The sequence below is a fragment of the Chiloscyllium punctatum genome, chromosome 14 (assembly GCF_047496795.1).
Source record: "Chiloscyllium punctatum isolate Juve2018m chromosome 14, sChiPun1.3, whole genome shotgun sequence".
NCBI lineage: Eukaryota > Metazoa > Chordata > Chondrichthyes > Orectolobiformes > Hemiscylliidae > Chiloscyllium > Chiloscyllium punctatum.
The window spans coordinates 78,465,066-78,491,041 of NC_092752.1; the positions used below are offsets into that span (position 1 = coordinate 78,465,066).

Sequence of the window (25,976 nt, forward strand, 5' to 3'; positions counted from 1 at the left end):
CCCTTTGGCTTTAAGGCCTCACGTCTGAGAGCCACCACCTTCACTTGTTCCTGTTTCCCATAATAATGTAACACATCCTGTCATTCCTGGAATAAAACAGAGCAAAATGTAAATTTGGTTTGACTTGGAATATTAATAATTTGACATTCACTTTGACATATCTATAGAGGTGAGAATTGTACTGTGATTATTTAAGTGAATTTAACATGATCATACAATGAATATAACTCTGATAATCAACGACAATGAATGAACTGAATAATATGTGATTATTTGTACCAGTTCTTGCATTGAAAATTCAATTTTATTTTAATGCTTGTCACCCATTACACCATGGGCATTGTTATTAGGGAATAAAGTAATGGAAGGATATCAGAGAAAATAAATAGACTTTAATTTTAGCTTCACTGCAATAATGAACCAAAACAATATTTGGAAATATGGTTAAACTACATAACAAAGTTTCCAGTGTCATTATTGACATGAAAACTATTTTAGTTTGCAAGTTGTTTTGCTCTAAGAATAATTGGAAATGAATTGTGATTATGAATTGACCATTTAAAATATATTTTGAAGAGAATAGTCAGATATATTTTTTGGAGGAAACTTAGGAAAGGAAATAAATATGTATGCATTGGTATTAATAGTTTTAAAATGTTTGGAAGTTGACTAGAATTATTTAATCGAGAGAGGCTGCGTGATTATTAAGACTAATTCACCTTTTTCATTTCATTGTTGGTTTCCCTAGAATCTGTTGTGGTGTAAGCTCTTGTGTGCAATGGACTGTCACTAATAGCTTAATTAACCTGCGAGTCTCAGATCAGGTTTCCTTTGTCTGTAAGTCAGTCTGTAAGTGCGCGACACACCTGCTTTTCTGAAGGGAAACAGAGACTCTTTTCAAAGGAAATAAGTGGCAGTTCTCACTGAGAATGATTTCTACCACACACCATAAGCAGGGAAGTGTTTTTCTGAAGAATTTCATTGTCTATCTACAAACTGATGGTGTGTTTGTCATATACCTGTGTTTGTCAGTTTGTGGAGGATTCAGCACCTTTGTTTTGAGCTAGTTTTATACAAGTAGTTGGTTCATTCTGTCTTTGCCAAGAATGTTGTTTACTTTCCCCTTTTACTGTGATTCTGCAGGTTAGAATATTCTGAGAGTCAGTAATATTCAATAACTGAACATTGAATGATTTTGACTCTAACAGAGCAGTCGCCTTGTTTTCAGCTAATTATTCACTTTCCATTTCCTGGTTGTGTTGAATGTTACAGAAACAGGCTCTGAGCAATGTTTCCATTCACTTGTGTTGGAGTCACTGACAGCCACGTGGTCAGTCAGTTTCAGGCTGATGGATCAGTTTCTCTGTCCTATTAGATGGTGGTCACTTGCTCAGTTTCTGATGGCTCACCTCAGTGTCAGTCCATCAGCTGCTGAAACCCTCCATCCAGCATTTGTTCCCTCTCACCATGACTACTCCAATACAGTCCCAGCTTGTCTCCCACATTCACCTCCATATACTCATGATCACCTCAGATTCTACTGTCTGTGTCCTTAAAGCAAGTCACGTAAGACATCTCCCTCCATTTTAACCTCATCGACATTATGTTCAGAAATATGATTTCAAAATTTGGTTCACTGCTTTTAAACCTACCCATGCCTTCACCCTGTCCTCCCAGTGTAGTTCCACACCTCCCTGAGGGAGCTGCACTTATCCAATTCCAGCTGCATGAGAGTTTCTTGTTTTCATCTCCTCCCTGTTGGTGGCTTTAGTTTCAGCTGCTTTGAACCTAAACTTGGTAATTCTCTTCCCCCAATCCCTTCAACTCTCCTCCATTCTATCAGCACTCCTTTATTTAATCCAGTTTGATCAAGGTTTTGGTTTCCACCCGTAAAACTGTCCCTTTGTAGCTCGGTCACAGCCTCGTGTTATCATTGCTGAACTGTTAATCCAGAGACCCAGCGAATATTCTGGGGACCCTGATTCAAATCGCATTACAGCAAATGTGGACCTTGAATTTAATAATCATCTAAAATTATGGGTCTGTTGATGACCATGAAACTATTATTGATTGTCAGGAAAAACCCATCTGTGTCACTGATGTCCTTTAGGGAAGGAATCTGCCATCCTTACCTGGTCTGGCCTGCATGTGACTCCTGACCCACAGCAATATTGTTAACTCTTAACTGCTCTCTGGGTAATAAATGTTGCCCTAGCCAGTGGCGCCTACATCCAGTGAATGAATTTTAAACAAAGCTCTCAGTCTGGGATCATGTGAGAAAGAAGCAGAAGGTGACCATTATGCCCCTTGAGCCTGCTCCACCATTCAAGAAGACCAAGCCTGATCTGTTCGTGATTTTTATTCCATCTTGCCCCAATGCCCCTTAACACGAATCTATCAACCGGTGTCTTAAAAATACTCAGTGAATCCACCTTCTGGGGCAGAGTTCCAAAGTTGCACAGCCTTCTGAGAGGAAACAAATTTCATTATCTATGTCCTGAAAGGGTGAAGCCAATTTTAAAGCAGTTCCCTCTAGTTCAGGAATGACCCACAAGAGGAAATATCCTTTCCACATCCACCTTATCAAACCATGCAGGATCTTATATACTTCAGTCATGTCACCCCTCACTCCAACTGAAACAAAACCAGCCTGTCCAACCAACCCACATTTTATTTCTGTCATGCCGGTATAAGTGGGGTTGAAATGTTGTCTAATCTTTATTATGCAGTGAATGTGTTGCTTCACTGTGTGGGTTTCAAAAATCAACATGAGCCATACTAGCTTTCCTGTCTCACTGTATTACATATAGCTTACATCACTGTAGTGTTTCCATGCCTCCCTACTTTGTCTAATGAAAAGGAAGGAGAGATAGATTGAGAGAAGTTGTTTGAAAATTTGTTGTCGTCAAAAAAATATTTGGTCTTTTTGTAGAGATTGCATTATAATTGAAATAACCAGTTCGTTAAATATTACTGACAAAATAGTACCAACAATTTACCAATGACTGAGGCCAGGATTAATACCCAGTTATTTCCCTTCTTTTTCCTTACTCCCTTCTTGTGGCTGGGGGTTATATTAGCAATGTTCCTGTCCTCTGGGACAGTCCCTGACTCCAGTGATACCGGAAAGCTCACAATTAAAGCCTCCACTATCCCTTCAGCTATCACCTTCTGGGGCGTGGTCCATCTGTCCAGGTAATAGATCTATTTTCAAATTTTTCAATTTTTTACCATTTTCTCCTTGGTGACTCTTAAATGCTCTCTGGGTAATAAATGTTGCCCTAGCCAGTGGCACCTACATCTAGTGAATGAATTTTAAACAAAGCTCTCAGTCTGGGATCATGTGAGAAAGAAGAAGAAGGTGACCATTCGACCCCTCGAGCCTGCTCCACCATTCAATAAGACCAAGCCTGATCTGTTCGTGATTTATATTCCACACTCATCTCTGTTCCACCGCCACCCGCCCCACCCCCACCCCCGCCCCCCCGACTGTCCCTGAAATTTTGGGATATTATTTGTGTCTTCCACCATGGAGACTGATGCAAAGTACTTATTCAGTTCCTTATCCATTTCTTTGTTCCCCATTACTATTCTTCCAGCCTCAATTTCCAGCAGCACATGTCCATTTTCGCCTCTCTTTTGAACTTTATGTAACTAAAGAAACTCCGGCAATCATGTTTTTAATATTACACACTCGCTTTCTCTCATGCTTAATCTTCTTTCTCCTTATGTTTTTTCTTCATTGTTCTCCATTGTTCTTTTTTGGCTTCCCATTTCACTGACATCCCACTGCCCTTTGCCATGTGATATGTTGCTTGTATGCTTTCCCTGACTTCCCGAGTCAGCCATGGTTGCCTCACCCTCCCTGATCCATGCTGCTTTTTCCTCGGGATGAATTTTTACTGTGTCACCCGGACACTCCCAGAATCCCTAGCCATCACTGTTCCACTCTCTTTCCTGCTTGACTCCTCTCTCAATCAATTCACTCCAGCTTCTCCCTCATGTCTCTGTAGCTGCCTTTATTCAGCTGGAATACAGTTACATCTGATTCCATCTTCTCCATCTCAAACTGCCGTGTAAATTCTATCATATTATGGTCCCTGCCTCCTCAGTGTTCATTCACGTTAACCTCCCTTATCAAGTCTGCCTCATTGCACAACACTAAATCCAGAATTGCCTGTTCCCTAGTGGGCTCCACTGCAACCTTCTTCAAAAAGCCATGTTGCAGAGATTCCACAAATTCATTTTCTTGCAATCCACTATCATCCTGATTTTCCCAGTCCCCCTGCATATTGAAATCCCCCCGATCACTGTAACCTTACCTTCCTTACATGCTTTTCCTATCTCCTCATGTAACTTATGCCCAAATCCTGACTATTGTTTGGAGCTCTACAGATAACTCTCATTATGTTTTTTTTAACCTTTGCAGTTCCTCATCTCCACCCACACAGATTCTACATCATCTGAGCCAATGTCATTTATTGCTCTTGACTTAATTCCATTTCTTACTGTTCACTAACCCCAGCCTCTCTGCCCACCTGCCTGCCTTTTCATTTGGATGTGCATTCTTGGATATTTAGCTCCCAGAAAGCTTCAGCCTTATCTTTTGCACTGATGTGTTCAGCTCTTCCATCATTGATGATGGGAATATTTGTAGAACCTCCTTTTCCGGTGAGTTGTTCAATTCTCCACCACCATTCTCGACTGGATGTGGAATGAATGTAGAGTTTAGGTCTGATCTGTTGGTTGCTGCATCGCTCAGCTCTATCTGCAGGTGGGACCTGTCTCCAAAAGGACTGTGCTGTGGTAACCGACACTGACATGGACTGTCTCATTTTCTTCTTCAATCCAATCAAGCGAGCTATTGCATTTTATTCCCTCCGTTTTCCGATCTTAATAAATATCCAATCAATTTCAGAGCAAAATGCTTTCAAAATATTGAATCAATTTATTTGTTTAGATACTAGCACTAATTATCAAGTCATTGCCTTGACAATAATTGCATAATAATTTAAATTAGTTTTGCTAACAGGTATATTGTGGTTCATATATCAATTTAATTTATTGACTCTTAGGACAAATAGTATAACATTTTCTTTTTTCAGAATTCTAACAACAATTATTAAGTCATCAGCATTACAATAATTACACAAAGCTTTAACTTATTCTGGCTAACAATTACAGTGAATTTCATATTTGAAAATAATCTAGTGTTCCCTTGTACTAATACAGTAATATAAAAATCCATTTTCTTCCAGATCATCACACATACAAAAGAATCAATGATTTCTGATACAACACTCGTTGTAAAAATCTGACTTTTTTCTCATTAAGAGTCATCGAGTCATAGAGGCATACAACATGGAAACAGACCCTTCACTCCAACCCATCCATGCCGACCACATTTCCCAACACAATCTAATCCCACCATATCCCTCCAAACTCTTCCTATTCATATACCAATCCAAATGCCTCTTAAATGTTGCAATTGTACCAGCCTTCACCACTTCCTCTGGCAGCTCATTCTATACACTTACGACCCTCTGTGTGAAAAAGTTGCCCTGTAGGTCTCTTTTATATCTTCCCATCTCAACCTAAACCTACCATCTTTAGTTCTAGACTCCCCGACCCCAGAGAAAAGACTTTGCCTACTTACCCTATCCATGCCCCTCAAAATTTTGTAAATCTCTATATGGTCACGCCCCAGCCTCCAATGCTCCAGGGAAAACAGCCCCAGACTGTTCAGCCTTTCCCTGTAGTTCAAATCCTCCAACCCTGGCAACATCCTTGTAAGTCTTTTCTGAACCCTTTCAAGTTTCACAACTTCTTACCGGTAGGTAGGAGGCCAGAATTGCACGAAATATTCCAACAGTGGCCTAACCACTGTCCTGTACAGCCCGAAACATGACCTTCTGACTTCTGTACTCAATACTCTGACCAATAAAGGAAAGCATACCAAACGCCGCCTTCACTATCCTATCTACCTGCGACTTCACTTTCAAGGAGCTATGAACCTGCACTCCAAGGTCTCTTTGTTCAGCAATACTCCCAAGGACCTTACCACTAAGTGTATAAGTCCTGCTAAGATTTGTTTTCCCAAAATGCAGCACCTCGCATTTAACTGAATTAAACTCCATCTGCTACTTCTCAGCCCATTGGTCCATCTGGTCCAGATCCTGTTGTAATGTGAGGTAGCCCTCTTGGCTCTCCAGTGCACCTCCAATTTTGGAGTCATCTGCAAACTTACTAACTATACCTCTTATGCTCGCATCCAAGTCATTTATATAAATGTCAAAATGTAGAGGAACCATCACCGATCCTTGTGGCACTCCACTGGTCACAGACATCCAGTCTGAAAAACAACCCTCCACCACCACCCTCTGTCTTCTACCTTTGAGCCAGTTCTGTATCCAAATGGCTAGTTCTCCCCATATTCCGTGAGATCTAACCTTACTAATTAGTTTCCTATGGGAAGAACGCCTTACTGAAGTCCATATAAATCGCATCTACTGCTCTGCCAAAATCAAACCTCTTTGTTACTTCCTCAAAAAACTCAAGCAAGTTTGTGAGATATGATTTCCTACGCACAAAGCCATGATGACTATCCATAATCAGTGCTTGGCTTTCCAAACACATGTACGTCTGGTCTCTCAGGATTTGCTCCAACAACTTGCCCACCACCGAGGTCAGACTCACTGGTCTATTGTTCCCTGGCTTGTCCTTACTGCCCTTCTTGCCCTAACGTTGGCACCAGGTTAGCCAAAGTCCAGTCTTCCGGCGCCTCACCTGTGACTATCGATGATACAAATATCTCAGCAAGAGGCCCAACAATCACTTCTCTAGTTTCCCGCAGAGTTCTCGGGTATACCTGATCAGGTCCTGGGGATTTATCCACCTTTACCCATTTCAAGACATCCAGGGTTTCCTTCTCTGTAATCTGGACATTGTGCAAGATATCACCATCTATTTCCCGACAGTCTATATCCCTTCCATATCCTTTTCCACATTAAATACTGATGCAAAATACTCATTTAGTATCTCCCCCATTTTCTGCGGCTCCCCACAAAGGCCGCCATTTGAATGACCTCGGTAATTTCAAATTTATTAATTTTGAAAACCTTAATTACTTTTCCCTGCAATAATTCCTGTTTATGTCCACACATAGCTCAGTCGAATAGCAAGGTGAGATTTATCATTATTCTAATGTTCGCTAATAGAGCTTTGAAAATCTATTTGTTGCTAATATGTAATAACTGTTCAGTTCAGTACATAGAACATCGAACAGTACAACACAGTACAGGACATTTGGTCCATGTGCTAACCTTTTATCCTCTTCTAAGATCAAACTAACCTATATTCCCTTCATTTTACTATCATTCATGTACGTAGCCACGAGTTACTTAGATACACTTACTGTATCTGACTCTACTACCACTGCTAGGAGTACATTCCGCACACTCATCACTCTGTAATAGGAACCTACCTCTGACATCTCCACTAAGCATGCCTCCATTCACCTTGAAATTATGCCCTCTTATGATAGTCATTTCCACCTGGGAAAAAGAGTCTCTGGTTGTTCACTCGATCTAAGCCTCTCATCACTCTATCTAAGCCTGTCTGTCAAGTTGCCTCTCATCCTTCTTTGCTCCAATGAGAAAAGCCCTAGCTCCTTCAACCTTTCATCAGAAGACGTGCCCTCTACTTCAGGCAGGATCCTGGTAAACCTCCTCTATGAGGGATCTATGGACATGGACTCCAAGATCCCTCTGTTCCTCCACACTGCCAAAAATCCTACATTTCATTCAATAGTCTGCATTCAAATTCAAAATTCTAAAATGAATCTCTTCACACTTTTCCAGGTTGAACTCAATCTCCTACTTCTCAGCTCAGATCAATGTCAATGTCCCGTTGAAATCTTGAAACACAGTTTAAAAGACAAATCAAATGAGTCCTAGATGAGTGTTCGCTACAAATAAAGGTACGTAGAATTCAGGAAGAGCTGACCTATTTGAATGATTAAACAATTCCTTCTAGAAAACACAGTAACTAAATCTTTCTTACAATTCAGTAATCCTGCAACTAGATTATACTTCTCAGTTTACATATCTTAATGAATATCTAATTAATGTCTGTGTAAACTGCTGGAAAATGTTTAATCATTTCATTAGTTAAAACGCCACCGTTAATTATCACATCGCTGTCACAATAAGTGAACTCTATTTTAATTATTGACTGAGGTCAAGTGACCTGTGGCCCGAAATTGAATGTTTGAAATTCACCGACAGCCAGAGAAATCTGATCGAAAAGAAACCTGCTCAAATGAAATCAAACAGAGCCAGCATCATTCAGCTCCAGAAAAGAGGTCACAAAAGTTCCGGGGATCCAGTGACAACCAGCCTGAGAGTTGTGTATTCGAGAGGTTGAACCAGATTTTCTGGCATCTTGGCTTCCAGCCAGTTCCTGAGCATAGCAAGCCTCTCATGGGAAGGAAAACAGTGAAGGATGTTTGTACCAACCCACTGGATTGATCGAATACAGCTCATGATCATCCTCAAAATTTTGTCACAAGATTATTAATCATTTGCCAAATCATGCAAAATAGCCCAATGCTACTGAAATCAAATTACTCTTAATCACTGCACATAAAACCAAACGATGGTCTTCAAGGTCACCTAATCACTGTTCACTGAATATCTCTTTGTAATAATCTTATTTTTCCCAGGATGAATAACCACAACAAACATCACCATAACACCCCATCCAAAGATATGCAATAGGCACCTTCTTATAATTTACACACATCTTTCTCTGACCAATAATCACCCTTCATCATTAATAGATGAGCAAGCTAATACTGACATTTATTGAGATGAAGAAATTCCTGAATATTACTAATGTTTGTGATAGGTTTCTCGACTATTCATCACAGCAAAAGTGTAATTATGGCTCACTGTATTTGTAGCTGCAAGCATTTGCGCATAACCGATTATACATTTTTTCAGAGAAATTTTGAAAATAATTGTGCGACAAATACTGTTGCCTATTTTTTGCTGTGATACCCACATTCCTTATCTATTTATTCTCTTCCCAACTCTGACTCAAATTTGTAAATATTGATGATATGAAAAATTCCATGAAATTATTCTTTTTGGGAAGAAATGTAAAGCAAGAAATTCTTGAATAACTGAGAATTATGAATGACAAAACAATGATAATTAATAATCACTGAATGTCTAATATGTTTTTTGTCAATCTACCAAAAAAGCAATTTAATCTTCATGTCTCTGATCTCAATAAAAAGTCTAATCAACATTAGAGCAAAATAATTTTAAAATATCGAATCATTTAATTTGCCAGAGTACTAAAATTAATTGTAAATTCATTGTCACTCCATTAACCAGACGGTAATTCAGTTAAATCTTTGTGACAAGCATCGTGAGATTCCCATTTTAGTTTAATATGTTATTTCTTACAATGAAAAATGTAGTCATTCTATCCAGGTTAAAACATCCACAAACCAACCAATGAAACAACCAAGCATTCATAGTAAATATGTTATCTCTTCTTGATGTGAAAACACAAAGTAATCATGGAATTAATATGAAACCTTAAGTCATGTCAGATTGCTATTCTACCCTAATAATTACTGTTCATGTCTACACTTTACACAGTTGCACAGTAAAATCAGATTTCTCACCAATTTAATGTTTGACATTAACTGTTTTTCAGACTAATTGTTGCTTATATCCAATATTTAATAATAGTTCAATCCAGTACATTCATCCCAAAGTGTAGTATCATGTTTCCATACATTGACTTGTGTAAACACATTGCACTGTACAGTTTTGCAATCATAGCAAATGCTGATTTTTATTGTAATAGTGCAATGCTAGTTGATTTTTAGTTCAATAATGGAATTCGTGTTGATGTTTATTTTAATCCTGTTTCATTTGCTTTGATTATATTTCAATTCCATACGAACATGCATTTTAATTTAAATGATTACACTAAAAGCTACATTGTGTTTCTTGCTAAAAAAAATTTTAAAGTTCCCATTCCACTTTCTTTTGTGAGAAATGAAGTTACCTACATCTCTTGTTCAGGTCAACAAACACAATAACTTTTGAATTCTTGAAAGTTGTACCCCTTTTTTAAAAAAAAAAGGAAAGTATCTTTTAGCTGAAATATCACGTCAAGAGATTTTTTGCTTTTTCAGATCATGTGCCCTGCAGAAGTGTTTTTATGTTCAATTTGTTACAACAAACAGCTGCTTTGGAACTGTTGATTTTGTTTTAATGTTTATTACAACATTACTTATTAATGTTCAATAATCACAAAATCATGCAAATTGATTTTCTATCAAATGTCATTGACTGTATCTTGTGGTCACTCAGATATTCACTTTCTTTACCAATAATTTTCTTCCAAATTCAGGTACTAATGTTTCAACATTGATCAGGATAAAATCACATAAATTAAAAATACATGTTTCTACAATTAATTGAATTGAATGAAATGCATTACTGTATTTTTTGCGAGAAATGAAGTTACCTACATCACTTGTTTAGTTCAACAAACACAATAACTTTTGAATTGTATTGTCTGCATTTTTCATCAAAAATAAATTATTTTCAATAATAACTGAATGGCTCATTTATTGTTCCCAGTCCATCAATCTCGCGACTATATTTCAGTTTTCAGTTTACTGAGCATAATGAACGTCTAATCAACATCAGAGCAAAGTGTTTTTAAAATATTGAATTGATTTATTTGTTCAGATTACAGCATTTATTTTGAATTCATTAGTCTTATAATAATTGCAGAATAATTTGTTTGTGTTTCTAACGTGATCCACATTTTAATTTAATGTATTGTTTAATTTAATCCACTGTAACAATATTGTTGTTTTCAGGTCAACTATCCCACAATGGAACCAGTGATTTTGCATCCAACATATTTTGAAAGTATCTGACTTTTACTGATTTGAATGATCGCATTAATCTCAGCCGTAGAAATTCAGGGAACTGCAATTACATTTCACTGCAATAATTCTTGTTCATGTCTACACATTGCACAGTCACATTGCAAAATTAAATTGCTCCTTCTTCTAAGTGCGTAGATAGATTTTCAAAATTCTAATTTCTCATAATTGTTCAGTTCAGTAAGGGGTATAAATGTGCAATAATGGCTCAGTGCAAGAACTGTTGTGAAGATATTGCAGTGTACAATCTCACAATCATTGTAAAGATCAATTTCTGCTTTAACCATGGAAACATAGTTGAATTGATTTAATTATATTTCACTTCAATGTTCATATTCATTGTGTTTTTAATCACAATAAGAGTGAACTATTTTACATGACAAAATTAAAATTCATTCCACTTTATTTCTGGACACAAAACAGAATTAACACACGCTCGTTCTCTCCTTTACCAATCACAGTCAACTTTGAATTGTAGAATGGTAGATTGGCACAGCACAGAAACAGCCCATTCAGCCCAACTTGGCATGCTGGCCAGGTTTCCTAAACTAAACTCGTCCCATTTTCCTGTGTTTGTTCCATACCCCTCTGGATGTTTTCTATCCATGTAACTGTCCAAAAGTCGTTTACATGTTGTAATTGTACCAGCCGCTGCCCCTTCCTCTCACAGCTCATCCCATATGTGCCAAACATATTGTACGAATAAAATTGCCCGTCAGATCCCTCTTCGATCTTTCCCCTCTCAATTTAAATATTATTTACACTGTAGAATCTTTAATACTGCAAAGTTGATAGGTATTTAGAAGCAGCATAATCCCCTTTATATTTTAATCAGTGACCTAAAGCCAATAAAGTGCAGATATTGTGGTCATAGCAATGAACAACAGATACAAGTTGAGGAAATGTTGGATTGAAAAGCAATTCAATAGACACCTAGATATGTTCTAACCAACTCACAGAGGTGCTTTGACACATCTCTGTTGAAGGTGGGAATTCAACCCATGCCTCCTGGTGTATTAGTACAGACATTACCAGAGCGCTCAATAATGTTCCCATGCAGGATGGGCAGGACTATAATCATATACTTACTATGGTTACTCAATGGGAAACTGCTCAGATATTTATTGTGATAATTGGACTAGGATTGTATTAGACAGTTCAGTGTGTAATGGACCAATTAAAATAATTAGTAATTTCTAATACTGATGGACCGAAGCGACATTGATCTCAATGAAATAAAAATGTCACGATAGTCAAATAATTCGATATGTTTGAAACAATTATTCATATACAGAAATTAAAATTAAACTGCTTTGTAATGCATATGAATTGGAAATAAAGAATTAGTCATTCAATGTGACTACTCAGCGAAAGACAACTTCCCTCATTTTCACAAAATTGTGATTTCTAAGAATTCAAGTTTTACTGTAATAGAACAAACATTTCGGGTGTAGGTTTGCTCGCTGATTTTTAGGTTTGATATCCAGACGTTTCATTACCTGGCTAGGTAACATCATCAGTGGAGACCTCCAAGTGAAGCGAAGCTGTTGTCTCCTGCTTTCTATTTATATCTTTCTCCTGGATGGGGTTCCTGGGGTTTGTGGTGATTTCATTTCCTGTTCGTTTTCTGCGTGGTTGAGCGATGGCATCTAGATCCATGTGTGTGCTTATGGCGTTGTGGTTGGAGTGCCAGGCCTCTAGGAAATCTCTGGCATGTCTTTGCTTAGCCTATCCCAGGATAGATGTGTTGATCCAGTCGAAATGGTGTTTTTTTTTCATCCGTGTAAAAAAAACACATTTCAACTGGGACAACACATCTATCCTGGGATAGGCTAAGCAAAGACATGCCAGAGAATTCCTAGAGGCCTGACACACCAACCACAACGCCATAAACAAGCACAGAGATCTAGATGCCATCTGTCAACCCCGCAGAAAACGAACACGAAATGACATCACCACAAAACCCAGCAATCCCACCAAGGAGAAAGATATAAATAGAAAGCAGGAGACAACAGCTTCGCTTCACTTGGAGGTTGCCACTGATGATGTTACCTAGGCAGGTAATGAAACGTCTGGATATCAATCCTACAGCTCAGCGAGCAAACCTACACCCTAAACCTCAACCTGAGGTATAAACCGTCACAAACCTTGCGAGAACAAACATTTGTTAATTCTGTTTTGCGTACGGAAGAAATACATGAAATTGAAATGATATTTAGCATGAAAACAGTTAGTTCTTATTGTAATAATCAGAAAACAGAAATGTTGGCATTGAAATGAAAAACAATCAGGACAAGAATGCAAAAAACGGTGGCTACTGGAAATCAGAAACAAAATCAGAAATTGCTGGAAAATAGTTCAGCAGATCTGGCAGCATTTGTGAAGAGAAATCAGAGTTAATGCTTTGGGTCCAGTGACCCATCTTCAGAATGCATTTTTGCTCACAGTCAGTTCAATCCAACTAAGCTTCCACACTTAAAACTATTTTTGGTAAGATTAAGAGATTGTAGAGTGCAATACGTTTTGCATCAGTTGATGTACTGAGCCGTAATTCCTCATCTAAAGTTGGAGATATTAGATTTCAACAATGATTACCGGTTTGTTAATTGCAATAATTAGTTTTAAAATGGCTGATAGCAAATTTAAGAATGATGAGAAAACCCTTATTGCAATGTAATTGTGCAATATGTTGGAAAGAACTGAAATATTTATGTGAAAAATAGTTAGCCACTTCTTAATTGATAAGGCTGATTAATATGCCTTCCATTAATATGAGAATTCAAATGAAAGAAAACGAGATAGTTATTATGAATTTTGGATGAGAAACCATTGGTGGATTGCAGGTCTGTTGACCTGAAAAGAAAGTTAATATTTCATTATGATACTGGCACTAAGAAATAATGGATTAAACTGAAATGTGAATCGCCTGATGCTCATTACTAGATTAAAATACATTATGGTGTGGTAATTGAAATGACAATAAACTAACAATTAATGTTAGAACTCAACACTTAAAATGATTCAATATTTTCAAAGCTTTTTTTTTACTCGGTATTCATTAAGATCAGAAAACTGAGAATTAAAATATTGGGTTAATTTAAAAACAAAAATAGACCTTCAGAGATTATTCATCAGCATTGTTCTGTCATTGAAAAACCACATTTATTCAAGAATTCTGCATTTCTTTCATTTTCTGTCTTTTTTTCCAAAGGGATCTGTACTGAAACTTTTCTGTTTGTGATAAAAATGTATATAAGTGACATGGATTTAAATCGAATTGAGTGAGTTAATAGATTTGCAGGCATTACAAAGTTCAGTGGAGTTGTGGATAATGTAGAAGGCTGTCAAGGAATACTGCAGGATAAAAGATAAATTGCAGATATGGGCAGAGAAATTCAAGGTGAAGTTGAATCCATATAAGTGTGAGGTGTTTCACTTTGGGAGATCTCATACTAAGGAAAAGTGTATAATGGCAGGACCCTGAACAGCTTTGTTGTTCAAAGTGATCTTGGCGTTCAAGACCATGGCTCCCTGAAAATGACCATGCAAGTAGATAGGGTGGTAAGGAAGGCAAATGGCATGCTTGTCTTTATTGGTCACGGAACTGGTTACAAGAGTCAGGAAGTCATGTTGTAACCAAAGTCATGTTATAAGACTTTGGTTAAGGCATACTTAAACGATTGTATTCATTTCTGTTTGCCACATTACAAGACGGGTATGGAGGCTTTGGAGAAGGTACAGAGAGCAGTTACCCGGATGCTGTCTGGATTTGGAGAGGCGAGAAAAACTCATTCGACCTTTTTGTGGAGTGGCAGAGGCTGGGGGAAGACTTTATGTAAGTCTATGCAATCATGAGATACATAGATAGGTTTGACACTCTGAATGTTTTTCCCAGAGTTGAAACGTCAAAACTATGTGACTTGCGTTTAAGGTTAGGGGAGACAGTTCAAGGGGCAATTTGTTTTTTTACACGGGAGTGGGGGTAGGTGTCTGGAATGAACTTCCAGCGATGGTGGGAGAGGCCGATGCATTAAGGCTCTTTAATGTTCATTTAGATAATTTGGAAGGATATGGACCAAGGGTAGGCCGAAGCGGAGAGTTTCTTTTGCATTATGTTCAGCACAACGTTATGGGCCAAATGACCTATTCCTGTGCTGCACAGATCATTGAGAGAAAACTAATGTCTCACTCATATGACATTTAATCTAATCAATATTAATCACTGGTGTCAGAAATAGGAATAAAGTAAGTAGAGAATGAACTTAACTATAATCAAAAGATATAGTCAATGACATTTACAGAGGTATTTTTTTTATATTTGTTCTGAATTGTCAGATTAATAACTTTGGTGGAGATGTATTGAAATGTTTACAGTTACAGATGTGCTGAGCCAAAATTACCCTTTTTATACTGAAGATTGAACTAGAAACATGTTAGAAAGCTTGGAAATATTCAGTAAGGTGAGATTCGCACATCAGTTTAATCCATTATTTCCTAGTGCCGATACTGTAATTAAAAAAAAAACCGTTCAGGTCTACACCAAAAAGCATTGATTTTCCATCCAATGCTCATTGGAAATATTTGAATGCTAATCATTTCTACAAGAAACGTAATCACAACCTGATCAATTATGAGATATCTAATGGCATTTCACCAGTAATTACTGTTTATTTCGACACATTGCTCATTCAAATAGCAATGTGAGATTTCTCATTAATATTCAGTTCACTGACAGTATAATAATTTTGTTATTGCTAATATCTAACCATTGCCTATCCAAATGGAGTATGAAATTGGAATTATGGCTCAGTACATCAACTGATGGAAATAAATTGCAGTGTTCACTCCCCCAATTATTGTGAATATCAATGTGTATTTTAATTTGGTTTGATTATATTGTTCTTCAACGCCAAGATTTATTGTATTTCTGTTCACAGTAAGATTTAAATATTTTAAAGCTAAAATAAATTTGAAATTTGTGACATTTTGTGTAAACAAGAAAAAAGGATTTTACAGCTGTTTGCTCTTTCCTTTATCAATCAGAGTGAATATGGAATCGTTGGAAGTTATACGTTTGTGGAAGGAGGGGAAGTTCTCTGCAGCTGAATAATCACAGTGAATAACATTTTCTTCAGATTGCGTCCTACTGCTAAATGTTCTAATGATCTTTCTATTATAAGAAAAAAACACTTTAAACATATACAGCAGTTGTATTTTTTTATTAATTTACAATAAGTGCATGATGTGTCTATTATCTTTCTCTCAATTATCATAATCTTAATTTTTAAGTAAGAGCATATGTGATTAGTTCCATCATTATTGTGAATTGCCATTTCATTCTCAGTCGATTACACAGAAACAGTCTAATTAATTACCAGCCCAGTTATCGCAATGAACACTGGTTCGTTTGCATTTGAGTAATCCCAATCGATTATAATCCCACCCTTCCTTGGTGGGAAGATAACGAAAGGAACTTGTGGAGCTCTACTCGTGTCTCTCTCCTAGGAGAATCAAAGTAACCACAACCTGATAAATTATGAGATATCTAATGCCATTTCACCAATAATTACTGTTGGAGGTGTGAGTTCATCTTGAACAGAGATGCATCAGAGCAGCTTAGAATGGTGATTAGAATATAACTAAGCGGAGTTTGCATTGTTTTTAAATCCAGTTTTGGATCTGCTTCTGTCTGTGATTCATTCTAATAATCTCACAATCTGCAATCTTTTATCTGCAGGTTATTAATAAAAGGATGTATCACATTGCATTGTCTCTAAATTTTAAGTTTGAGGACTTAGTAGTTTTCAAAATTTAATATATCTAAGAAATGAAATTCATTTGATTTTAAAATCAAAATACCTTGCTACATCCAATTATTATGCATATAGTGGACAACAGGATTTTAATTCCAATCAGATCATGAATGCCCAAACATTGTTTATTCTGTGAACTTAATTCTGCAGAAGAGATTCAATAAGCATTTAGCACATCAGTATTGTATATTTGAACACCTCACATATACTTATCCTTATTTTCTAGTCCACGCAAGATGAAAAAAAAGTTCGATTTTTCTTCAGTAAAATGAAGCAAATGCCACTTGCTAGTACCCTTCAGTTCTTCAGATTACCTTTATTATACAATACAATGTTGTAATTCATCTCATTATTGCTATGTCTTTTATTAAGTTTAATTTCTACTGAATGTTCAATTGATGAACTGCCTGAGAGTTCGGTTTATTTTTCCAATGGCCGAGTCAAATTGATTGTAAAGATGAAATGCTTTGAAAATCGATTTTGCATATATCTCACTTATCACATGTGGTTTTTCAGTTTGTTTCACGAAGTTAAAAAATCACACAACACCTGGTTATCGTCCATCAGGTTAATTTGGAAGCATTGGTTTACCTGGCGCTGTCTGTGCATCAGATCATCCGATACAGAGGCAGCACCTTGAAAACGAGTGATTCCAAACAAACCTGTTGGACTATAACCTGGTGTTGTGTGATTTTGAACTTTGTCCACCCCAGTCCAACTCCGGCATCTCCAAATCATTGTTGCACAACGGAATCCTCGTAATTTTATAAAGAAAATATGACATTAGTTAAGACCTTTAACACACGATTATTAATCCCTTCCGTTATTAGTAAAATATCTCAATGTAATTTTTTAAAAATGCTCAGAGACACGGCGCATACAGTCACACAAAGTCTTCCTGGTCATCTAATTACTGCTCAGGAGAAAAACCTGAGGAAGTATCTTATTGTTCCTGAGAACAAGAACCACAGTAAATATTTGGTGAACAATTCCACCCAATACATGCACTTGATTTCTTACACCTGACTTCAGTAATTGCACAGGAAATATTTCACTAAAACCAATAACCATGCTTTATTACAAATGACGGAGGATTCGAACATCAACATATGGAGCCGCTTTCCAATCAGGGTTCCAGTTGGAGTGTCGCACAATAAAGTAACTTAATTTTGACTTAGTACAACTGTAGGTGAAAACATTTTGAGCTCGTACTTTAAACATCTTTATCTGCTTAGTCAGAGAAAATACTGAATGGTGACACTGTAAAATTAATTTATTTTGACTTTCACTCCTGCAAATACTCGTGAATTGCTTCTCGTTTTCTTCCTAGTTCTGATACAAATGTCGAAATAAATTACGATAATAAAAGTTTAGGAATAATAAGAGTGTTCTTTGCAAGAACGATATGAAGATGTTCACGGTCGTCGAATTACTGTTGAGTAGAACATTTTTCATAAGGGTCTTATTGTAACGAGCCAATGCTTTTTGTGACTGTTTTTAGTTGTGACTGGTATTTTTGTGACTCGTGTTTTTTGTGTTCAAGTGAGTAAATATTTAAATGTCAAACCTTCAAAACCTTTGAGGGACAAAGAAATGATGAGAGCAGAATCGCTGACACTCCAAGAATGTGTTATTCAAAATATTTGGAAAGGCACACTTGGTGACATACAAGGAATAAATTTCACAAGTATAGAAATAGCCTGTGGCGAGGTAAAGTTGTAGGGGTGGGGTGGAGTCGGTTGGAAGCCGCGGGGAAACAATGTCTCAGTTGGTCGACTTTAAAAGTCTAGAAATTACGTGAACATGCACAGCTGAATAAGATTTTGTTTCAAATACCCTGGATTTGGAAAGATTTGGCATACTATGCCATCTGAAGCATTGCAAATGGAACTGAGTGGATTTTTTTATTGTAAAGGAAAGATATTACATAATGAACAGTAAGTGAACCGTTGCTTGGAGATAGACTTCCTGCTTTAATCACGTGGCTAAAAGTTGTGATCACCATGATGTTTGGTCCATTTAGTGATCATTGAACTCTGCCAAAGCACGAGCAACAGAACTGTTGGTTTTTCTTTTGGACTTTAATCGTCTCTTTTTCTAAGCAGTATTTTCTTTCAGCTGAAATAAATCGGAACAAATTTGCATATATCATTAATCGTTCCAATGAGATAAATCTTATTCACTTCCAATTATTACAATGAACAGTGTGACTTTCAGTTTAATTATTAAAATGAAACGATCAAAACAGCGTTTCTTGCGATTTAACCCAATTCAGTTAATCCATATGAGAATGGCTATTGAACCGCAACCTCGTCTTTATATCCCTCTCCATGGCTACTTCTTCACATGAGAGAGAACGTCACTGAAGAAATTATGAGTCAAGGCAAAATGTGTGCGTGAATATGACGGGAAATTCTTGTTTGCTGTTTCATTCTGACACAGGTCTGATTCAGAATGAATCAATGACAGATGTTCATTCCGACGAGCATGGCTATTTCTTGAATTTTGCTGTTATTGTAATTCTGGTGAAAGCAGAAACAGTACGATGTGGAATCAATTTAGCTCTAGACATTTCTCATCTACGGATTTCACCACATGTAACCTTGATGAGGTCACATGTCACCCCTTTCCAAAACGTGCTGAGGAGACCGGGAGATTATGGGTTATTATACTACGGTGCTCCACATTCACGGGTTGAGTCACATTTTGGTTGCTCTTTCCACATAACACTACTGCATTTTTATTTTGCATCTCACACCTCTGGTTTACACTGGATCGAGAATTTTGTTCTTGCCCTTCACTGCACGGGAAATTCACGAATGATAATCACCACATTAAAATTGAAATAAAGAATGAGAGCAGATGTTCTAATCAGTTGTAAATTAAATTGGTGTAATGAGAAGGTACACATTTTTTTCTTTATGTCCCTCATTCCATCTTGTCCTTCCATTAATTTAAATGACTGATAGAGAAATAACTAACAAGTGATCGGGAGCACAAGTTTATCCAATGGGATTATTCATGATTATTTTAAACTAACAGTCCACACAATGATTTGATCAGTATTTCAAACAGACACTCGGAATTGGAACCGCAGCAAACTGCTCCAATGAAACGAACCTTTCATGCTTTCACATGCAGCGTGATGACTGACTTGCTAACTGTACAAGGCCGACCAATTTTCTTCATCATAGCGTCTGTAAACCGCCACCTGTGCTGTGCAGAGTGTCATTTGTTGTTCCCAGGTCACTGCACCTTTCTTCTTCATGACCTTATGAGCTTCGTTCCTGATCTGTTTGATAAACCTTTTCTATCATTTCATCGCATCCACTCACAATTCTCAATTTATGAATAAAATTTGGCGTTAGACCAAATGTTAAACAAAGTGGACGTCTGCCATTCATCCCATCGAGTCTGCCCCACCATACAACGAACTCATGGTTGATCTGATAATCTTCAACTCCATTCTGCTCACTTACCTCGACAAACTTCATCATCTTTCTGATTCAGTACCTGACACAATTTGAAAATAACCAACAACTTAGCCTCTACTTCGGCTGCCAAAAAAAAGCCACATATTCTCTGAGCATGGAAATTACTCTTCATTTCTCAATTAAATGGACGCTATCGCATTCTGAGATTATGTCCTCTGGTGCACGGCACCTGCCTGTATCTACCCAAAATCCCACGGTTTTGTATCAAGGAGAATAATCCCAGCCTGACCAATCATTCCCCGAAGCTCCATTTTATCCAAAGTTGACAACATCCTCGTAAATCTCTGCTGTCCCTTACAGCACGGGAACTGGAATTTGAAATGAAATTGCGATTGGAATCGGATTAGTCCACACAAATACAATAATAATAACTTTGACAAATGAGAATCTAATTATATTCTAATGACATTCAATGGTTTCGTTGTAACTGACGTCCTCCGTGCAATCGCCCTCAGAGCTAATACTTCGGAGAAATGGAACCTGACCGCCCATATAAAGAAGTTGACGACAAAAAAAATGTCCGTCAGTCGACTTCGTTTGATTATTAACACAACTCATGTCTCCGTGAAGCCTGCATCATCTGTAAGGCACACATTAGATGTGTAACAGAACTCTCTCCATTTGCCTGGATGTGTGCAGCTTCCATACCACTGAAGGAACTGGACATCCTCCACGACAATGCAGTCACTTAAATGTACCACGTTCAATACCTGAATGTTTGTTACCCTCACCGCTAAGGCAAAATTGCAGTAGAGTGCACCATCTACAAGATGCGATTGGAATCGGATTAGTCCACACAAATACAATAATGATAACTTTGACAAATGAGAATCTAATTATATTCTAATGACATTCAATGGTTTCGTTGTAACTGACGTCCTCCGTGCAGTTCTGATTCAGAATGAATCAATGACAGATGTTCATTCCGACGAGCAAGGCTATTTCTTGAATTTTGCTGTTATTGTAATTCTGGTGAAAGCAGAAACTGTATGATGTGGAATCAATTTAGCTCTAGACATTTCTCATCCACGGATTTCACCACATGTAACCTTGATGAGGTCACATGTCACCCCTTTCCAAAACGTGCTGAGGAGACCGGGAGATTATGGGTTATTATACTACGGTGCTCCACATTCACGGGTTGAGTCACATTTTGGTTGCTCTTTCCACATAACACTACTGCATTTTTATTTTGCATCTCACACCTCTGGTTTACACTGGATCGAGAATTTTGTTCTTGCCCTTCACTGCACGGGAAATTCACGAATGATAATCACCACATTAAAATTGAAATAAAGAATGAGAGCAGATGTTCTAATCAGTTGTAAATTAAATTGGTGTAATGAGAAGGTACACATTTTTTTCTTTATGTCCCTCATTCCATCTTGTCCTTCCATTAATTTAAATGACTGATAGAGAAATAACTAACAAGTGATCGGGAGCACAAGTTTATCCAATGGGATTATTCATGATTATTTTAAACTAACAGTCCACACAATGATTTGATCAGTATTTCAAACAGACACTCGGAATTGAAACCGCAGCAAACTGCTCCAATGAAACGAACCTTTCATTCTTTCACATGCAGCGTGATGACTGACTCGCTAACTGAACAAGGCCGACCAATTTTCTTCAGCAATCATAGCGTCTGTAAACCGCCACCTGTGCTGTGCAGAGTGTCATTTGTTGTTCCCAGGTCACTGCACCTTTCTTCTTCATGACCTTATGAGCTTCGTTCCTGATCTGTTTGATAAACCTTTTCTATCATTTCATCGCATCCACTCACAATTCTCAATTTATGAATAAAATTTGGCGTTAGACCAAATGTTAAACAAAGTGGACGTCTGCCATTCATCCCATCGAGTCTGCCCCACCATACAACGAACTCATGGTTGATCTGATAATCTTCAACTCCATTCTGCTCACTTACCTCGACAAACTTCATCATCTTTCTGATTAAGTACCTGACACAATTTGAAAATAACCAACAACTTAGCCTCTACTTCGGTTGCCAAAAAAAAGCCACATATTCTCTGAGCATGGAAATTACTCTTCATTTCTCAATTAACTGAGCGCTATCTCATTCTGAGATTATGTCCTCTGGTGCACGGCACCTGCCTGTATCTACCCAAAATCCCACGGTTTTGTTTCAAGGAGAATAATCCCAGCCTGACCAATCATTCCCCGAAGCTCCATTTTATCCAAAGTTGACAACATCCTCGTAAATCTCTGCTGTCCCTTACAGCACGGGAACTGGAATTTGAAATGAAATTGCGATTGGAATCGGATTAGTCCACACAAATACAATAATAATAACTTTGACAAATGAGAATCTAATTATATTCTAATGACATTCAATGGTTTCGTTGTAACTGACGTCCTCCGTGCAATCGCCCTCAGAGCTAATATTTAGGAGAAATGGAACCTGACCGCCCATATAAAGAAGTTGACGACAAAAAAATGTCCGTCAGTCGACTTCGTTTGATTATTAACACAACTCATGTCTCCGTGAAGCCTGCATCATCTTTAAGGCACACATTAGATGTGTAACAGAACTCACTCCATTTGCCTGGATGTGTGCAGCTTCAATACTACTGAAGGAACTGGACATCCTCCACGACAACGCAGTCACTTAACTGTACCACGTTCAATACCTGAATGTTTATTACCCTCACCGCTAAGGCAAAATTGCAGTAGAGTGCACCACCTACAAGATGCGGTAGAGTAAGTCATCTAGGCTGTGTTTCCAGAACATTCAAAGCTCAAAAACTGTACCGACGAGAAGGACAAGGCTGAAGATGCACTGAAGCGCTACTATTTGCAAGTTACCCTCCAAGGCACATAAAGGCATGACTTGGAGATGTATCAGTGGTAAATTCACTGAGTGATGAAGCGGTCTTGATGGCCAAAGTTGTATACTTCAGCCCTCCATCATTTATCTTACATCTTTTAAAATGTTGATGATTGCATTGACCAGACTTGTGCTCATTCTTTTAGTTGTTTCCTAAACTGGTGGTTGCTAAAGATCGAATATCATCCACCGTCTGAGATCAACAACAGAAAATATCCAAAGATACTCTCGACCAACTGAGCTCCCTGTCCAAAAATCTTCAGTGATCTGTAAATATCCACTCCAAGATCTCTTTGTTCCTGTTTGTTCCGTTCACCATTCAGAATCCTCACTGTTATTGTTACAACTCCCCAAATTCATTACACTTACTGGTCTGGATTCAATTCCATTCGCCGCTTTTATTTTCCACCTGATTGATACATCTCTGCAGGCCCTGACATTATTCATCATAGTCAAATACACGACCAATTGTTGCATCCTTTGCAAACTTCTAAATCATGACTCCTACAACTAAGTCTGAATCGTTGATCTACATCAGGAAACAGTGGAACTCCCCTGGAAACAGGCGTTCAAACATGCTTCATTGCTGGATGTGATGAACACCTGCAATAACAGCACAATCGGACCCCTGATGTCTTTTGTAAACCTGATGGTGACTCTGCCAGTTGGCCTCCTGAGTGATCCCTTCTCACATATGGGAGTGGTGAATGACCTATCCACATTGTGCCTGGGCACGTAGGTTTACACTTCAGCGGATAATTGAATCCTTTCCGGATGTCGCCCTATGGAGCTGACTTCTTGGCGGTGTGGGTATCCATGTGTCTATTTAGCTTGGATAATCAGTTGAATTTGAGTCCAAACAGAGATGACTCCCAATTTTCCACGTCATCCATTTTTCTATTCTTCTTTATTCTCCCACGGAGTGTGGCCATCATGATCTGAACATTATTTGTTGTTCATTCTTAATTCATCTTGAACTGAGTCAGAGTGATTCTATGGGTGAACCGCACTTTTGTCAGTCTGGAGTCATATGTTGGCACGTCTCGTTAAGGACGGCAAATTCCCCTTTCAAAGGGACAAGAATGAATGAGTATTCGGAAATCAAATTTTTTTGCCTCTGTTCCTCTGATCGGGGTTAATACTCCAGATTTTATTCATCGATGTAAATACCAGCAGCTGCCATGTTCCAGTCTCCAAGGGTTGCTCGCCCACGATATCGCCACTACATTTGCATTTGACTCGAGGATTGGTGAGTAGCAGAAAGCATAGGGATCAGTCAAAGAATGAAGAATATAGATAGACAGGAGAGTTGAGCGGAGAAGTGGCAGATGGAGTTCAATCGAGGCAAATGTGAAGTGATGCATTTTGGGAAGCCTAATTCTAGAACCAACTACACTGTAAACGGGACAGCCTTGGAGAAATTTGATGATCTGGGAGTTCAGGTCCTTTGTACCATGACGATGGCGGCACAGGTGGATAGAGCGGTCAAGAAAGCATATGGCATGCTTGTCGTCATAGGGCCGGGCTTTGAGTCTAAGAGCTGGCAGGTAATGCTAAAATTGTACAAGATTTTGGTTCGGCCACGTTTAGAATACTGCGCACAGTTCTGGTAAAGTTACCAAAAGGAAGTGGACGTTTCAGAGAGGGTGCAGAGAAGGTTAACGAGGATGTTGCTGGTATGGAAGATGCTTGCTGTGAAGAGAAATTAAGAAGTTTATGATTGTTTTCAGTAGAAAAAAACGAGATTGAGGGGTCCTGATTGAGGTCTACAAAATCTTGCAGGGTACAGACCGGGTGAATAGAGATATGCTTTTTTCCCCAGGTGAGTTATTCAATAATGAGAGGTCACGCCTTCAAGTTGAGAGGTGAAACGTTTAAGGAGGATAGGTGTAGAAAATATTTTGCACAGAGGGTGGTCGGTGCCTGCCAGCAGAGGTAGTAGAGGCAGGCACGGTCGTTTCATTCATGGTGCGCCTTGAGAGATGCGGGAGTAAGTGGGGAGCAGACGGAAACAGATGCTGAGGAATTGGGTGATAGGTTTAGACAGTTGATTTGGTTCAGCTCAGGCTTGGAGGTCCAAAGGGCCTGTTCCTGGGCTACAAATGTTATGTGTTCTTTGTTCTTCTTTGTTCACTACACTACCATCTCAATGCTACGATGCTCCATCTCAGAGAATGACATTGGAAATTCCAATCATCTCAGAGGGAGTGAGAATATGACATGTGGCTGTGTCGGAATGAAACTGATGTACGCTGTACTGGAGTGTTTGCTGGGAGCAAGAGGATGATGTGATCAAAAAAACTGTTCTTACTGTCAAAATAACACAACATTGTTAAGGAAAATTGCACTGAATGCTTGCAATACATCGACCTCTCGCTTAAGGCTGCAGCACGCTTCCGCTGAGCCAATCTGCAATGCGGGTTAATGCTGTTGTTGTATCTTAATAATCTAATAACCGGAGACAAATATGCCCTTCCTCCCCGACTTTGACCAGGAGAACTCCCAGTCTCGGAATTTCATGCCATTCTGTACCATCATAGAAGGACAATGTGCTCACCGATCGCATTACTGGTGTGACAGAGTAGCTTCACGTGTTCATTTCCATGCCAATTTCCAGTTTGATCTTTGCAGCCCATTGATTCTGGGTGGAGGAACTGCGATTATGTGATCCACTGCAGAAATGGGTACTTCCTTCTGTGGGGAAGCTCGTGAGGCAACAAATGTGAAACCACATTGCTGATGAAACATACATTTCAACAATATCCTGCAGTATCCCTTGAGAATTTGATGTTTTGTAAAAATCTATCAACCTCAGTCTTCAATATGCAGTACTCGAT

General features: G+C 38.3%; 1 long non-coding RNA gene across 3 annotated transcripts in view; it reads left to right on the forward strand.

The window, feature by feature from the left end:
• Positions 1-12,477, forward strand: part of LOC140485783 (uncharacterized) — a 35,782-nt gene extending 23,305 nt beyond the window's left edge. Inside the window, exons 5-7 of one of the 3 annotated variants that reach the window (XR_011962449.1) lie at positions 3,081-3,195; positions 5,259-7,978; positions 8,286-12,477. This is a non-coding gene — a long non-coding RNA (uncharacterized lncRNA). The other 2 variants (XR_011962447.1, XR_011962448.1) reach the window with 2 other exon arrangements.
• The last annotated feature ends 13,499 nt before the right edge of the window (positions 12,478-25,976 follow it).